This window comes from Gopherus flavomarginatus, chromosome 13 (genome assembly GCF_025201925.1).
Source record: "Gopherus flavomarginatus isolate rGopFla2 chromosome 13, rGopFla2.mat.asm, whole genome shotgun sequence".
NCBI classification, from domain to species: domain Eukaryota; kingdom Metazoa; phylum Chordata; order Testudines; family Testudinidae; genus Gopherus; species Gopherus flavomarginatus.
This window is the reverse complement of record NC_066629.1, coordinates 9,329,407-9,346,518: the sequence shown is the minus strand read 5'-3', so window position 1 is coordinate 9,346,518 and position 17,112 is coordinate 9,329,407. Positions and strand designations below refer to the sequence as shown.

At 48.2% G+C, this 17,112-nt stretch overlaps 1 protein-coding gene and 1 non-coding gene across 2 annotated transcripts in view; one reads left to right on the top strand and one right to left on the bottom strand.

Annotated features, from left to right (window-relative positions):
* The window catches only part of LOC127033611 (zinc finger protein 420-like), a 496,719-nt gene that overhangs the window by 263,327 nt on the left and 216,280 nt on the right, over window positions 1–17,112 (top strand). The window lies entirely within an intron of this gene.
* Window positions 3,246–3,329, bottom strand: TRNAF-AAA (transfer RNA phenylalanine (anticodon AAA)). Its single transcript has one exon. It is a non-coding gene; the product is annotated as a tRNA-Phe (tRNA).

The following is a 17,112-nucleotide window of genomic DNA, read 5'->3' as shown; positions in this document are numbered from 1 at the left end:
GTAGTTGCTGTCACTTTTGGGGCCCTTTTCTAAGGCTTTCTCAGTAGCCATTACACCAGCTGATTTCCCTTTGAAGAACAGAGAACCGAAAGGGCATCAAAAGGTATGTTTTTTGGATGAGCCAAGAAAAAGGAGTAGCATTGTCCCCCTCGGGAAGCCACTGTTCAATTCCAGGTCAGAAAGCAAAACTCTTCTGCAAAAATATCCAAAAAATATTGTGTTTTGTTTTAGTTCAGAAGTACAGTTATGTGGCAATTAAATGATGACCCTAAAGTTTCATAAAAGCAAACAAAAAAGTGTGGGAAATACAGATGTATCTGAGAAAATGGCTTGGAATGAAGGAAGACAAAAATTGCTGGGTCAAGAGAGCAGGCCCTGTCTCCCCCTGGTTTGGAACCTCTCTCACAACTACTGGAATAGAAAAGCTAAGCAAATGGGGTTCTATTGTTCCAAAGGAGATTGAAGTGAGGCCATTTTCTCCAGATGGTCATGGTAGGAGTGGGATTTGAAACCACGTCTCTATGCAGAGACCAGAACACCCAAAGGACTGGAAAAAAAGAATCTTAAACTAGTACTTTAGACCAGTCCACCATCCTCTTGATATAAAGACTATGACTTATGAACCCTAGTTTTCATTAATTGTGGATGAACTCTTTAGGGAGGTCAAGATGGCACATCTCTTTCAACTCCTAGAGACCTTCTACAGCACAGCTGATTTTTACACGCACTCACCCGGACCTAAAGTTACACATTTCCTGGAGCTCCATGAGTTCTGCGGTGTTGGAATCTCCCTGCTCGCGTTCTAAGTGAACAAAAGATGGGTGCTGGCATTCTGAGACAGTAATGGTGAACCTCAAAATCCTACCCTGTGGGCCAGACAGTTAAGCAAGCAGCACCCACAACCTCTATCATGATAGCATCCTGTCCGGGAACAATTCACTGCTCAATAGCTGGGGTGTGAAATCCTCATTTCTTTGTTGTTCTATCACTGTAGTCCCCACTTTCCTATTGCTTGTCTGCATAATCTCTGTCTGGTTCTGTCACTGTTTCCGTTTACTGTGTAATTACATTGTTGGGTGTAAACTAAGGTAAATTAAGGTGAAGGGTATAATTGGTTAGAAAATCATGTTACAATGTGTTAGGATTGGTTAGTTACATTTCAGTAAAATGCTTGGTTAAGGTATAACTAAGCAGAACTTGAGTTTTACTATATAGTCTGCAGTCAATCAGGAAGTAAGGGGAGGAATAGGAATGGGAGTAGGGGAATTGGAATTATGTTTTGCTAAGGGAGGCGAATAGCAATAGGAACAGGGAATGGGAACAGGGACACAGGCAAGCCTCTGTGGTGTCAGAGCTGGGAAGGGGGATACTTAGGAAGGAAATTGGAATAATTGCTTGCTGGAAGTTTACCCCAATAAACATTGAATTGTTTGCACCTTTGAACTTTGGGTTTTGCTGCTCTCTGGTCACCCGAGAAGGACCAGGGAATGGGAGGGTGTCATAACTGTAAAGGGAAAGGAACCACCTCCTGTGTACAATACTATAAAATTCCTCATGGCCAGAGACACCAAAAGCCTTTTACTTGTAAAGGGTTAAGGAGCTCAGGAAACCTGGCTGACACCTGACCCAAAGGACCAATAAGGGAATAAGATACTTTCAAATCTTGGTGGGGGGAAGTCTTTTATTTGTGCTCTTTGTTTTGGTTGTTGTTCGCTCTTGGGACTAAGAGGGACCAGACATCAATCCAGGCTCTCCAAATCTTTCTGAACCAATCTCTCATATTTCAAACCTGTAAGTAACAGCCAGGCAAGGCGGGTTAGGTTTATTTTTGTTTTCTCAACTTGTAAATGTTCCTTTTAGCTGAGAGCATTTTACCTCTGTTTGCTATAACTTTGAACCTAAGGCCAGAGGGGGTTCCTCTGGGCTCTATGAATCTGTTTACCCTGTAAAGTTATTTTCCATCCTGATTTTACAGAGATGATTTTTACTTTGCTTTCTTTAATTAAAAGCCTTCTTTGTATGAACCTGATTGATTTTTCCTTGTTTTAAAATCCAAGGGGATTGGATCTGGACTCACCAGGAATTGGTGGGGGAAAGATGGGGGATGGTTAAATTCTCCTTGTATTAAGATCAGGGCCAGCTCCAAGCACCAGCGAGCAAGCTGGTGCTTGGGGCGGCAGATTCTGCGGGGCGGCTTCCACCCAAACCTAAGGCAGTACGGGCACTTTTTTGTTGTTGTTGTTCGCTGCTCTGGCCACCCTGTAGGGGGAGGCAGTGTAGAGAAGGGGAGCGCCCTGCAGCAAACTCGGCAGGGCAGCCTGTGTCCTTCCCTCCCTGCTGACCGGAGCTGAGCGGAGCCCTCCAACCTGGCAGCATGGCGGTCGGGGCCGCGTGATGAGTGCCCTGCTGAAGAGCTGGCCGCCCTCCTTATCTCTCCCTCTGCTCCCTCCCCTCCCCGCCATTATACCGGGCACGCACTCAGCAGCACAGGGAGTCCCTTGGCTCCATCCACCCTGTGGGGTTTTCTGTTTTGTTTTTTCCCTGCTTTGTCGACCACACCGTTGTTTTCCCTCCTACCCCCCGCTCCAGCTGCACCATTTTTGTGTTGTCCCCCCCGCTTTGCGGCTCCAGCTGCGCCATGTCCTCCCCCACCAGCTTTGCCACGCCAGCCGCACCGTGTTCCCCCTTGCTTTGCTGCTCCAGTGGCCCTGCCTCCTTTTTTTTATTTTCGCTTGGGGCAGCAAAAAAGCCAGAGCCGGCCCTAGTTAAGATCCAAGGGGTTGGGCGGTGTTCACCAGGGACCTGGTGAAGAAGTCTCTCAAGACTATCCAGAAAAGGGAGCTAGTTTGAGAGCGGTGGCAGCAAGACCAGATCTAAGCTGGTAGTCAAGTTTAGAAGTGTTCACGCAAGGCCCCATATCTGGACCCTAAAGTTCAGAGTGGGGAAGGAACCTTGACAGAGGGTGATGGAATAAACCCACTAACAAGTATGTCTTTCAGGGTGTGCGAAACCCCAGAACCAGTATAATTAAGCTGACCTGAGCCATGGTTAGATAGTGCTAAATGAAAGGAAAGATTGTTCTGTCAACACAGCTATTACAGGGATGGAAAACCCTTCTGGTCACTGTAGCAGCTGTCTACTCCCCAGTGCTACAGCAGTATTTTAATTGTAGAGAGCCTCAGAGTGAGACCAGATCTGGCTCCATGGATGCTCAGACAGCAGCAGTTACAATACACTAATGCTTCCATAGTTGGCAGGATTCAAACCTGCATGGGGAAGACCCCAATGGATTTTTAGTCCCATCACCTTAACCACTCAGCCACAACTACTTGATGTACAGCTGCTTTCCTACGCAATGATTCTATTCTCACAGACTTGTCACTTCAAATGGCTCAGACTAGCTTCCCCAGCACACTCACAGCTGTGCATTAGTGTGTGTCCATGGCAGAACAGCGAGAATTCCTGCCCATTTCCTTTTCAGCTGGAACATGATGAGAGTGTGTTTGTGGCTAACGACATTGCTATAGATTGTTGTTCATTCCCCACACTGACAATTCAGACTGTCCCTTTCCTATTCGAATCTCCAGCACATCATTCCAATAACAGGGGGCAGGATTTCTCTGGGGCACTGAAATGTTTCAGGGGATTGATGTGTGAGCTCAGCCTTGCATTCCATCCCTGATAGACTCATAGACTCTAGGAATGGAAGGGACCTCGAGAGGTCATCGAGTCCAGTCCCCTGCCCTCATGGCAGGACCAAATACTGTCTAGACCATCCCTAATAGACATTTATCTAACCTACTCTTAAATATCTCCAGAGATGGAGATTCCACAACGTCCCTAGGCAATCTATTCCAGTGTTTAACTACCCTGACAGTTAGGAACTTTTTCCTAATGTCCAACCTAAATCTCCCTTGCTGCAGTTTAAGCCCATTGCTTCTTGTTCTATCATTGGAGGCTAAAGTGAACAAGTTTTCTCCCTCCTCCTGATGACACCCTTTTAGATACCTGAAAACTACTATCATGTCCCTTCTCAGTCTTCTCTTTTCCAAACTAAACAAACCCAATTCCTTCAGCCTTCCTTCATAGGTCATGTTCTCAAGACCTTTAATCATTCTCGTTGCTCTTCTCTGGACCCTCTCCAATTTCTCCACATCTTTCTTGAAATGCAGTGCCAAGAACTGGACACAATACTCCAGTTGAGGCCTAACTTCCATGATGTTTCACGGACTAACAACAGCAGCAGAAAGAAAGAAAGAGCCGAACCAATATCTCCCTCGCAGAGATGCAGGTGGCCTCCTCCCCTCTGTCTGACCATCACCATTGCAGGAGAGAAGGGTTCACTGGAATCGAATGCCCTGATTCACGCAAGAGACACAGCGAGGTTTTGCTGTTCAAGGATCTTTGCAAAGGAAATTGTGTCTCTGAGTGAAATTGAGGAGGGAAAAGAAACATCCACATGGTGGCCCAGTGCCCTAAGGAATGTGGGTGAAGGACTCTGACTGAGAAGTATTAGAGCGGTAGCTGTGTTAGTCTGGATCTGTAAAAGCAGCAAAGAATCCTGTGGCACCTTCTAGACTAACAGATGTTTTGGAGCATGAGTTTTCGTGGGTGAATACCCACTTCGTCGGTTATTTAACAGGAATTTGTATCAATGTATTGCCCTGATTAAAAGCTATGGCTAAAAGGGCAACCACTGTTGTTAGTACTTGAACTTGCGTGGAGACACCCGAGTGGGTACCAAGTCCATTGCCTTAACCAGGGATAGTCGATTATTTTATCAAGATCCAAATTTCTTGGTCAAGATATAGTCAATGTCTAGATTCCAGAGAAAATAATACACTGATGATAATAAGAATATAGAAAGATCTTGCAGTCACTCTAGGCATAACTATGATGATTGTTTTGTGATTCACTCCTTATATCTGACACCATCACTACCTTTCCCTTTAGTCTTGTAGTTTACAAACGGTAAAACTAAACATCACTTCAGATACCAGGGAGTGTTTGTGTTCATTCCTGTTAGCTACACAGGGGTTTGATGTAGCTGCTTTCAATCCTCTGGCTTTGCTGGGATAAGTAACATTTCAGGGTGTCACTGAACTGAAGGAGGGAGATCACTTTTTGACAGATGACACCTCCTCTTAAAGGTGTTTGGCTGGCAGCCCTGGTTCCTAGGTGTCTCCTGAGGGAAAAAAGTTTCTGTGCAAAATACTAAAACTTTTAACAGAGAGGAGGGAAAGGCGATGGCCACATGATGGGGCCAGTATGTACCACAACATGGTTCTTTTATGTGGGATGACTCTGAACACTGACTGATCTCCACTTCCTTGGATTTGAAGAGATGTTTAGTTGTGCACTTAGGAACCTATAAGGCTGAAGCAATTTTATGGATGGTGACACTACGATTGAAGGGTTATTAAATGTTGTAGAAATTGTTAAAAACACTTAGCTTAAACTGGAACTGCCAGTTATTAAAGGCTGGTTTCCCCACATCAGTTCCATAAGCTCTCCTAGAAACACCCTAGGTTCTCTCCTGCCTCAGTGGGAACTAGAGGGAATCGTCCCCTGCTGCTCTTGGCTCCAGGCTGATTTTTCTGGGGAGGGGATGTGGAATTGATTTGTTCGCTGTTGAGAAGGGAGCCGGAGCAGTTCTCAGGGAACCAGAACTCCCAGCAACTTCCCAGCTCAACCCAGGCTGCTTCCCTGTCCCAGCCTCTGTTCCCCTGGGGGCCCTGCATGTTTGACTCTAGAGTAGGCCGGGAGCAGCAGCTGAGGCAGAGGACAGCCTGGGGTGGGCAGATAAGGAGTTTAGCAATCAAAAAAGGTAAAATGGAAGTGGAGTATTACCTTGGACTCGATGGCATTTCTCCATTGGTCTGTCTGCTTTTGGGCAGGGACAATAACACGTCCTGCTCAGGAGCAGCGCCAGGTTTTCTGACACCCTAGGTGGACGGCCTTTTTCCCGCCCCCAGCGGCCCCGGTGGACCTACCGCAGTCATGCCGGCGGACGGTCCGCTGCTGGAAAGGCTCCGGTGGAGCTGCCGCAGTGATGCCGGCGGGCGGTCCGCTGGTCTAAAGGCTCCGGTGGACCTGCCGCAGTCATGACTGTGGTAGATCCGCTGGAGCCTTTAGACTATCGCACCATCTGCCGAAATGACTGCAGCAGCTCCACTGAAGCCTTTCCAGCAATGGACCGCCCGCCGACATCACTGCGGTAGGTCCACTGGACTCGCGTGCCGCTCCCCAGGCAAAATAGCGCCCCCCAAAAATTCTGGTGCCCTAGGCCATTGCCTAGGTTGCCTAAATGGTAGCACCGGCCCTGGTCCTGCTCCATTTGTCATTTCAAAAGGCAGTTTAGGATTTTCATACTCACACACAGTGCACAAAGTGGGACTCAACCTTTGGCATAAACTAAACAAGCTGCTCACAGTTTCTGGCAGCCACAATGTCCATTTGGGTGAGAGCTCAGACCTGCCCCTGTCCCAGAGGGAAAGTATCATCTGTGTGGGGACTGGACCACTGACCTACTCGCTCCTAACTCCCAAACTTTCAGTAACTCTATTATCAGTGCCTGTGAGTGTTATTTAAACCATAAGAAAAAACACATTGGGCTAGACCAACGGCCCATCTAGCTCTGAATCTTGTCTTCTGACAGTAGCCAATAGCAGGTGCCCCAACCACCAGTCAAGAAGGAACCACTGGGAGTTGAACCCAGGCTCTCTGGTTTACAAAACAGGTGTTTTAACCAGCTATACCATGGTGCCCATGCATGGCTAAAATACAGTGTCTGCCCACACCTAACTCCCTGCCATTGTCACTGGGGCCTGACAAGCTTTGCTTGTGTTTGGATTCTGCAAAGCAGAGGAGCAGGTGACGTTTTCCTTACAAGTTGTGTGTGAGTGAATCTTTGGCCAAGTCTGCACTACAAAGTTGTTTCAGCAGAATTATATTGCTCAAGTGTGTAAAAAACACACAAGTCTACCTCGGTCAGCAGCTTGTGGCTGGTGTACACACTGCAATGCCACTTTTGGCGACAAAACTGCCCTGTTTTGCTGACAAAATAAAGCAATTTCAATGAGAGATCTAGAGCTTTCTGCAGCAAACTTAAAGTGACAGAGTAGACACTGCTGTTCATTATATCACCATAACTGGCCTCCTCCAGTATCCCACAATGCCCGCCATGAACTCTCCTTCCCTGCATTCCTGCTACAAAGCCATGGGCCCCTCCCCTTTCATTGCTCTGGGACGTTCTGACAGCTGAGTCTGCTGCTCTGCTCTGTCAGCCAGGAGCAAATCGCTGTCATGGAATGCTGCTCTCTCCCGCACTGCGAACACAGAGCAGACGGTGGGAGCTTCCTTACAGTGTAGGGGGGCCACTGGCATCCGAACTGTGACACGCCCAGGACATCCCTTCCTTCGAGGAGGCTCTTACCTTCTAAACAGGGACGGCTGTTTTCTAGTAAAATCAGGAAAAGGGAAGGAGAAAACTCAAAAGAGATTCCTCCTGGCGCTCACGTACCTGAACACAAATACTCTTTCAGTCCTCAAAGAGAGACCTGGAGAAGGAGACTTGCTGAAGCAAAGCCACAGGGGTCTCTGAGGTTTCCCTGGCCCCTCGCTCCTGTCCTGCCTGGCTGATGTCAGCATCTCTCTGTGAGGTCACCACCTTCCCACCACCTTTGACCAATAGTCTGAGATCCTGCAAAAGGCCTTTTCTGTGATGTCACTGCCACACCCCTCCCTTGCTGTGCCAATGTCCTGCCCCTGGCCAGACACTTTGGAGGTTTGAGCTACTCCCTGTGGATCACCCCACGCAGAGAGCGTTTGTTCTAGGAAACAAGCCAGCTAGACAGGAAAACATCAGATGCTGCTGCCAATGCTACACTCAGTTTTTCAGAAATGAGTCAACTTATATCCTGAAGAGACCATTAGGGCATCTAATCTGACCTCCTGCATATCTCAGGCCTCCTGTATGACACAATAGCTACTTTTGAGGCAAACACATTCCAGAAAGGCATCTAGTCTTCATTGAATGACATCAGGAGATGGCGAATCCACCACTTTCCTTGGTAGCTTGTTCCTGTGGTGAATCATCCTCGCTGTTGATTATTTGTGCCTTAAGTGTAATATGAATTTGTCTCTTTTCACCTTTCAGCCATTGGGTGTTGTTATCCTTTTCTCTGCTAGATTAAAGAGCCCTTTAATAGCCAATCTTTTCTCTCCATTAAGGCATTTCAATGAAGTCACCTTTCAATCTTCTTTTGATAAGGTAAACAGGTCAAGCTCTTTCAATAGCTCACTAAAAGGCATTTTTCTCCATCCCTCAGAATATTTGGTGGTTCTTTGCTGCCCCAGTTCCAATTTCACAACATCTTTTTCAAATGAGGACATCAAAACTGGAGGCATTATTCCAGTATCAATCTCACTGATGCTGTGTCACCTCCTGTGATGTTATTGACATAATCTGTAACTCTGTAGATCACAATTGCGACCACTGTTCTATATTTGCAGCCAATATTGTAGAAAGGTTGTCGTGTAAGGGATCTATGGAGAGATTCTGATTGGCTGATTACAATGATGCTATCTCTATATGTGTATCATTTTTGTAGTTGATGTTATGAATATTGGCTCTATGCTGCCTGTTTTTCAAACTTGTGCTATCCTTCCTGGGAACACCCCAGCTGGACAAGTTGGTGTCAGTTCTGCCTAACTTGCTTGATGGCTCATTAAGGACCATGAGCTGTACAACTGGCCCATTGAGAGAAGGCAGTTATCCCTTGTGACTTAGCAAGGTATGTATGGACAGAACTCTAAGGTTTTTCTATGCCAGGTGCTGGATAGAGTTTCCTTGGGACAAAGAAAGCAAAGATCACATGGCAAGAGACTATAAAAGGCTGATGCTTCATCTCCATCTTGTCTCCAATCCTGCTTCATACCTCTGGAGGGACTTTGCTACAAAGTGAAGCTCTGTGCAAAGGACTGAAATGACCCATCCCAGCTGTGGATGGACTTCAGGGACTTGATTTGAACCTGTAGAGTTTGCAGAGGAAGCTGTGCGGCTCTGTCCACGATGGCTGAGAAACATCAGGTAATTGTTGCCTTCTTAACTTCCACAGGAGCCCAGCACAGACAATCTGGAGAAAGCGGCGGAAGCTATGCGGCTCTGTTCGCCCCAGCACCCTATGAGGAGAATCTAGAGAAAGGGGAGTCATTTTTAACCTGTGCTCCCAGAAGAGCTGCTAGGACTCCTTCCTTTTCTACCCTCTCCCTCCCAGCAAGAAATGTTATCAAGGACCAGCGTTAGGGGAACTGGTGCCCTGGGCAAAACATGTACTTAGGCACTTCCCAATCACTCTTGAACGATCCCCCTCCCCCTTTACCCCTAGCTCCTGCATTCCCAACCCTTGCACCTCCTTCACCCCAAATCCTGCCCCCTCCTGTGCCGTAACCCCTATGCTGTGTTCCCTTTGCCCATAACTCCCACACTCCCCTCCTGTGCTACCAGCCATTGCCCCTCTCCTGCACCCCCTTCACCCCTAACCGCTGCACCCCCTCCTGCATCCACGTGGGGACACTGACCTGTGTGCATGGAGCAGCTGGCATTGCTGCCCGCTCCTCCCTGGAACGCTTCTCCTACAGGCACCCCTAGGGGCTGTGGGGGCGAGAAGCGACATCATCCGAGCTCCCTGCATCCAAGTCACTTTCCCCAGCCAGGCGAATGAACCGGTGATGGTGTGGCTGATCTGGTTAGGTCCTGTGATGGTGTCGCTGGTGTATATATGTGGGCCCACACCATCACCGTTTCATTCACCTGCACATCCACCAATGTAATATACACCATCATATGCCAGCAATGCCCCTCTGCTATGTACATCAGCCAAACTGGACAGTCTTTACGGAAAAGGATAAATGGACACAAATCAGACATTAGGAATGGCAATATACAAAAACCTGTAGGAGAGCACTTCAACCTCCCTGGCCACACTATAGCAGACCTTAAGGTGGCCATCCTGCAGCAAAAAAAAACCTCAGGACCAGACTTCAAAGAGAAACTGCTGAGCTTCAGTTCATCTGCAAATTTGACACCATCAGCTCAGGACTGAACAAAGACTGAATGGCTTGCCAAATACAGAACCAGTTTCTCCTGTCTTGGTTTTCACACCTCAACTGCTAGAACACGGCCTCATCCTCCCTGATTGAACTGACCTCGTTATCTCTAGCTTGCTTGCTAGCATATATATACCTGCCCTTGGAAATTTCCACTACAAGCATCTGAGGAAGAGGATATTCACCCACGAAAGCTCATGCTCCAAAACGTCCGTTAGTCTATAAGGTGCCAATAGATGAACAGTTCAAGATTTTTAAAATGATACCTCACCAGGCAGACTTTGTTCAACACATATCATCACTATATGAGAGTGGTGAATATGAGGCTTGCCGGGTGCTGCTTTGAGCACTGCTTGCCACTCCTGGGCTTCCATTGCAATGGGAAAGTACCCTTAGAGTCCATCTCTCCTGGGATAAAGATGGCAGGATGACTGGCCTGGGTCATCTGACTTGGGCTCATGATGCTAAGGCTGAGAGGCTAAAAACTGTGGTGCAGATATTTGTGTTCACACTGAAGCCTGGGTTCAGAAAACTTCACCCCTCATAGGGTCTCAGAGGTTGGGCTCACGTCCATATGTCTGCACTGTCATTTTGTAGTCTTGCAGCCCCAGTCCCATAAGCCTGAGTCAGCTGACCCGGGCTTTGAGACAGGTGCCCTGGGTGTGTTAATCACAGTGTAGACGTAATGTTAGGGTATGTCTCCAGTGCAATGAAACATCCAGGGCAGGTCTGTATTGGAGAAATCAGGGTAATGTGGCTTGGGCTGTAAAGTTGCAGTGTACGTGTCGCAGCTCAGGCTCAGTACCGTACTCTAGGAGCCCAGAAGGTTGGCAGGGAGTTTAGCAAGTGGAAATGGTAAAACCGCAGTGAAGTATTACCCTGGAGTCATGTCAGTTCTCCATTGGTCTGTCTGCTTTTGGGGCAGAGATAATAACTCTCAGTGGTGCCTTGTTGAGTGGCTTTCGGGGCACCTGCTCTTGGCTGCTGCCAGAAGACAAGATTCAGAGCTAAATGGTCCTTTGGTCTAGCCCAGTGTGGTTTTTCTTATGGTTTAAATTACACTCCAGGCACTGATAATAGAGTTACTGAAAGTTTAGGAGTTAGCAACTAGTAGGTCGTGGATAAGCCCCCTCCCCTGGGACTGGGACTGGGACTGGGACTGGGGCAGGTGCAGGTCTGGGCTCTCACACCAAATGCTCTTTGTGGCTGCCAGAATCTGTGGGTGGCTCATTTAGGTTACACTGAGTGTTAAGTCCTGCTTTGTGCACTGTATATGAGAATGAAAATCCTAAACCGCCCTTTGAAATAACGAATGCAGCAGGACATGTTATTGTCCCTGCCCCAAAGCGAACAGACCAATGGAGAAATGCCATTGAGTCCAGGGTAATACTTCATTGCGGTTTTACCTTTTTTGCTTGCTAAACTCCCTCCCAACTTTGAGGGGGCCCAGAGCCCAGTATTGAGCCTGAGCTGAAACATCGACACTGCAAATTTACCACCCCACAGCCAAAGCCTCGGGAGCCTGAGCTGGCATGGGGCAGCCTTGGGTGTTTCATTGCAGTCTGGACATAGCATAGCATTATGTCTACATTGTCATAAACATACCCAAGTCACTATTCTCAAACCCTGGGTCAGTTGATTCTGGCTTGTGGGGCTTGTGCTGCAGCGTTATAAAATTACCGTGTAGACACTTGGGCTTGAGCCCAGCCTCCAAGACCCCATGAAGGGTGAGGGTCTCCGAGCCTGAGCTCCAGTCTGAGCCCAAATGTCTGCACTGCATTTTTTAGCCTCACAACCTGAGCCCCAGGAGTCCAAGTCAGATGATCCAGGCCAGTCGGGCCACAGGGCTTTTATCACAGTATAGATGCCCTCTCAGAATATGTCTACATTGCAATGTAAGCCCAGGGTTAGCAGAAGTCATGTCAGCAGCTCCAACTCATAAACCTAAACTACGAGGAAAAGACCCACCCCCAAATAAGTTGGACAGTGTCCTTCTCTCTATGGTTCATAAGTCCAGCAACCAAAAGTCCTTTAACATGAGCCATCCCTGCTCTTCACCCCCACTCACAGCTGTTGTCCTTAGTCATTGCAAGCCCAGAAGTGCCTCTGTACAGTTCACATGCCATCCTGGGTGGAAAAGGGGGAAAATAAGAAGGCACCATACTCACTAAGATGTCTAGGGACTCACTCATCCCTTCACTGCCACTCTGTCCTAACATTGATCTAACCCCTAAATTTTAAGTATTAGGACCCAGACCCCAGTCCACTTGGCTTTGGAACCCATGTCCCCTGCCTAGCAAGTGCTATTGAATTGAGGGTGAGTCCCTCAATCGGGGTCTGCCAAGCACAGTTGGGCTGCCCTCAATTCACACAACAAGGATAACAACCCTGTATTTCTCCTGCCCCAATAACAAAGAGACTGGGAATCCAACACCAGGCTAAAGTGATCATTTCGGCAAGCAATCCAACATATTTCCAACATACTGTAAAATCCACATGCAGACTCATACACGAAACTTTGCAAGAAAATCTTCTTGAGGGAGTCTGAGGCACCTGCTGCTGGAGGCAAGGAGAGAGCCGTGGGTTGGGATTGAGGAGCGGTGTAAGGAGGAGAGAGCTATGGGTTGGGATTGAGGGGCACTGGGAATAGGAGGGGGCTGTGGATTGGGACAGAGGAGAAGAGTGAAGAGGAGTAGGCTCTGGTTCGGAGTGAGGAGCAGTGTACATAGGAGGGACAGAGGGTTGGGACTGAGGGGCACTGGGAAAAGAAGGGACATGGGTTTGGGCTGTAGAGCATCCTCGTTTAGGAATGAAGCAGGAAAGGAGAAGGCAGCAGTTGATTCTAGTTCCTTAGGGATATTCTGTTTGTTTGTATTTGTGTGTGTGCAGGGAAGAAACATGCTATATGCCCAGAGGCCTTTATTCCTCCAGGCTTCAAGGACAAAGGGGCTGTCAGGAAGTTGTCCCTTCAAACCCACACACAAAAAGGCCTTTCTGAGGAAAGGGAAAATCCTGAAAGAAAAAGGAGCATCAAAGAGGACTCCAGAAAGACAGTGTAAGATCTTGGTGAGTAGTTTATCACCTGACCAGGGACTTTAACCTTGGCCCTCAGATTAAAAGTCTGATGCTCTGCCAATGGAGCTAGCCAGGCTCCACAAAGGAGAAGAGCAAGTTGGTGCAGAAGAGAAACTAGTGAAGAAAACAAGAGCAGGAAACAACAGGGGAAACCTGCTGCTCTGTGTGGCCTGGTCAACACTATGAGTTCATATCAAATTTAGCAGCATTAAATCGCATTAACCCTGCACCCATCGACATAAAGGGCTCTTAGTACCAATCTCTGTAATCCTCCTCGACGAGGGGAGTAGTGCTGAAATCAGTATTGCTATGTTGGATTAGGGTTAGTGTGGCCGCAATTCGATGGTATTGGCCTCCGGGTGCTATCCCACAGTGCACCATTGTGACCACTCTGGACAACAATCTAAACTTGGATGCACTGGCCAGATAGACAGGAAACGCCCCACAAACTTTTGAATTTAATTTCCTGTTTGCCCAGCATGGAGTGCCGATCGGCACAGGTGGCCATGCAGTCCTAGAATCAAAAAAGAGCTCCAGCATGGACCATATGGGAGATACTGAAGCTGATCTCTCTATGAAGAGATGAATCTGTTCTATCAGAACTCCGTTTCAAAAGATGAAATGCCAAAACATTTGAAAAAATCTTCAAGGTTGTGACAGACAGAGGCCACAGCAGGGACTAAACACAGTGCTGAAACTTAAGGAGCTGAGACAAGCGTACCAGAAAGCCTAAGAATGAAATGGACGCTCACAGAGGGAGGGGCGACTGACGACTGTAGCTATCACACAGTTCCCACACTCTCCGAAAACCATTTGAATTCTTGGTTGAGTTTCCAGAACCTGAAGGGTCAAAACCATTGTTGCAGGTGGTTCAGGGTATATGTTGTCCCCCTCCCCCCCGTGAAAGCAAATGAAAAAAAATTGTTTCTTGCCTTTTTTCAATGTCACTGTATGTCTATTGGATGCTGCTGGTAGATGTGGTGCTGCAGCGCTACACAGCAGCATCCCCTTCTCTTGCCTTGCAGACGGTACAGTAGGACTGGTATCCTTCATCATCATCCCATAAGTGTCCCTGGCCGGCGTCGGTGAGGTCAGCCAGGGGTGTCTGGGCAAAAATGAGAATGACTGCCAGGTCATTCTCTTCTTTAAGCTTTGTCTAATGGAGATTCAGTCCAGCTTGGAATATCATAGCAGCTGGAGGCTGCCCTCCCCTCCCCGCCTTGAGCTCTACTTGCAGAGGCAATAAAGTCAGTGTTGTTTCAAATTCATGCATTCTTTATTACTTCATCACACAAATGGGGGGACACTGCCATGGTAGCCCAGGAGGGTTGGAGGAGGAGGGAAGCAATGGGTGGGGTTGTTGCAGGGGCACCCCCTAGAATGGCATGCAGCTCATCATTTCTGCGGGCTGTCTGGGGCTCTGACTGGGAGTGGCCGTTGGCCTCTCTGGCTCTTTAGTAGACTTGCCTGATAGTCTAGACAGAACTGACTCTCCCTTTCGACAAAATTTAAAGAAGGGAATGACTCGGGGAGTCATTTCCATTTGTGTCCATGCAGCCCCGGTCGACCTCACCGAGGCCAGCCAGGAGCACTCATGACAGCAGCAGATGGTACAGTATAACTAGTAACTGTCATTGTCAAATTGCAAAGCAGCAGACAGCACGCTATGGCTGGTAACCATCTTTGCTAACTTAGACTCATAGACTCATTGCAAAAGGCAAGAAGATGTTGCTGTGTAGCACTGCAGTATCGCGTCTGTCAGCACCATCCAGTAGACATACGGTGACAGTGAAAAAAGGCTGAATGGGCTCCATGGTTGCCATGCTATGGCGTCTGCCTGGGCAATCCAGGGGAAAGGGCGTGAAATGATTGTCTGCCGTTGCTTTCACAGAGGGAGGAGTGAGTGACGACATTTACCCAGAATCACCCACAACACTGTTTTTGCCTCATCAGGCATTGGGATCTCAACCCAGAATTCCAATGAGCGGGGAGACTGCGGGAACTATGGGATAGCTACGGGATAGCTATCCACAGCGCAACACTCCGGAAATGGACGCTAGCCTCAGTACATGGATGCACACCGCCGAATTAATGTGCTTAGTGGGGCCATGTGCATTCAACTTTATACAATCTGTTTCCAAAAACTGATTTCTGTAAAGTCGAAATAATCCCATAGTGTAGACATACCCTGTGATTAACAACTTTGGTGGCTAATTGAAAGGCTGATGGTTCAAACTCAAATGAAGATGGAGGTGTTTTTTTTTCAGTAATGAGAATCCAGTATATTTTAATAGGCCAAAAATCGCCTCAATCCTGCTCTAGCCTCATTGGGCAAACATAAGTGGCATTTTTGCCAGATGCATTGGTGGTATAGTAGTGAGCATAGCTACCTTCCAAGCAGTTGACTTGGGTTGGATTCCTAGCAAATACCATGAGGTGATATTTTCTCCCCTGGGAATTGGTTTAATTCCAGTCACATTATATCAGTTTATCAATGGAAGGAGAGAATCAATGTCCTGCAGGTCATTCAAAACACAATGGAGGAAGAAAGGGGAGGGACTATACAATAGGTTGTTGGAGTTATCCTAGTATTACAATGTTCGGTTTATTTTTTTAAAAAACTTCCTTTAGTTCCCTCTCCCTTTTAGACTTGGAGCCTTTAAGGTCAGAAGGGAGCAATGTGACCATCTAGTCCAACCTGCTGCACCTTACAGTCCAAAAGACCCCGCTCCCCTGCTGTAATAGACCCAGGAGGGGAGGCAGTTCTGTGCACTGCCCCTACCCCAGGCAGCACATGGACGACCTCTGCTCCCCTCCCCCCAATGCATGTGCAGAGATGTGCCAGCAGCACTAAGGTGGCTACCTGCCCACACTGCCTCCGTTCTTCCGTGCCACTCCCAGAAATGACCAGCATGTCCCAGCATCCCCTGGGGCGGGGGGAGTGTCTCCATTCACTACCCCTGCCCCAAGTACCAACTCCACAGCTCCCATTGGCCAGGAACTGCAGCCAATGGGAGCTCTGCGGGTGGCGCCTGCAGGCAGCAGCGCACGGAGACCCCATGGCATGGCTCACCTAGGAGCTGCTGACACAGGGTTGTGTGTACTGGTCACTATGGAATCTGCATTGCCCAGGGTAAGTGCCATCCCTCCTGAATCCCAACCCCCTCCCCCAGCGCAGAGCCAGCACCCTGCACTCAAATTTCCTTCCATAGCTTTGCTTGCCTTCCTTTCTTCCAGAACCATCCTTCTTCTTCTGGGATGCAAGTAGCCATCCCTGGGAAGCCAAGAGGCAGGCACAGAATTCTATCTACCAGTAGCCAACCGCACCTCCACAGGCTTTGCAGAACAAATGGTGGCACTTTACTAACCCCACTTAGCCGCACTGAGGCGCTTAGCTTCTGCCCTGCCTTCGTCAGATCGACTTTCCTTTTTTGCCCCATTCCTGCCTCACTTCCTCCTTTGGCAAGTCATACAAAGGAGGCCAGCAGGAAAAGCCAGCCTCTGTAGGCCAATCTCCAAGGGCAGAGGAAGCCAAGCCACAAGGCTTCAAAAGGCGACTCTCCAAGATCATCTAGCTTTCCCCTGCTAATGCCAAGGCTTTTTCCTCAGCTCATTTCACCACCCTCTGCCATGAAGGGGTTAGGGTTATCACAGGTGTTACCCAAAATTGGGCCAGCTAGTAAGTGTAGGGAGGACTAAAGACCCACCAGAGTCTGGCAGATAGCAGCACATTTATTATAGTGATAGCTAAGCTCAAAATAAGTGGGGGAGGAGGGGTCACACTCGCACTCACATATGCATGCTGCCAGGACAGGCACAGCACTGGAGATGTCAGGATTCTGCTAGGTAAGTGTCTCACAGCGCAGCTATGGATGGTGCGATGAAGGTAAGTCTTCCTGAGGCATAATGGCCAGGCGGTCTGGGCAA